This window comes from Sceloporus occidentalis, unplaced genomic scaffold, assembly GCF_023333645.1.
Source record: "Sceloporus occidentalis isolate IW3139 unplaced genomic scaffold, rSceOcc1.0.p SCAF_93, whole genome shotgun sequence".
In the NCBI taxonomy this organism is placed as follows: domain Eukaryota; kingdom Metazoa; phylum Chordata; class Lepidosauria; order Squamata; family Phrynosomatidae; genus Sceloporus; species Sceloporus occidentalis.
Genome location: NW_028317073.1, coordinates 2,217,501 through 2,218,281, shown reverse-complemented (window position 1 = coordinate 2,218,281; position 781 = coordinate 2,217,501).

Sequence of the window (781 nt, the reverse complement as noted above, 5' to 3'; positions counted from 1 at the left end):
ACCTCCTGCTCCCGCAGCTTCTCCTGCAGGAACCGCACGCGGTCACGGTTCTGGGCTGTGCGTCTCGCCAACTCCGCTTCTTTCTCCTTCAGGGAGACGATCCGCTCCCGTATGGGGCCGCGATGACGACTCCCCACCCTGTTGCTCTGCTGCCGGAGCTCTTTCAGCTGTCCGGCAACCTCCTCCTTCTCCTCCCCCAGGGAACGCAACTCTTGTTGGAGGTTAGCCAGGGCCTGCCTGAGGGGTTCCCCGTCTGACTCCGCAGGTACTGGGAGCCCCACCTTAGCCTTTTGGGCATAGGAAGGGCCCTGTTCCACCGCCTCCTCATCTTCAGGGTTCGTATTCACACTCGCCTCGGCGGTCTCCAAGGCCTTGGCCCCGGCGTCCCTGAGGGCGAGGGCCCGTAGATGGAGGGCCCCCAGCAACAGGAGGGAAGTCGGGTCGACCCTCAGATGGTGGGGCAGACCGACTCCCTTCTTGAGCATGGCTATTTTGGCGCTCAAGGCCGTGGTGTATGCCTCGAGCGCCTCCATGTTCCGATGCACAGCCCTGCATACGGTTCCTGCAGTCTCCCGGGATGGGAGTAGGATGCCGTCCTCCGTGTAGACCAGTTTCTCCGTGATTATGGAAATGCGGCCCCTCCACTCCTCAATGAGGGTGGAGGCCATGATGGGACCCCGGGGAGGCAGTTACCTTCCCCGGGGTAGCAAACGTCCAGCACCGAAAGTAATAAAAAGAAACCAAGTTCCACCAGCAACACAAAACCACCTCCTCTCCCCTC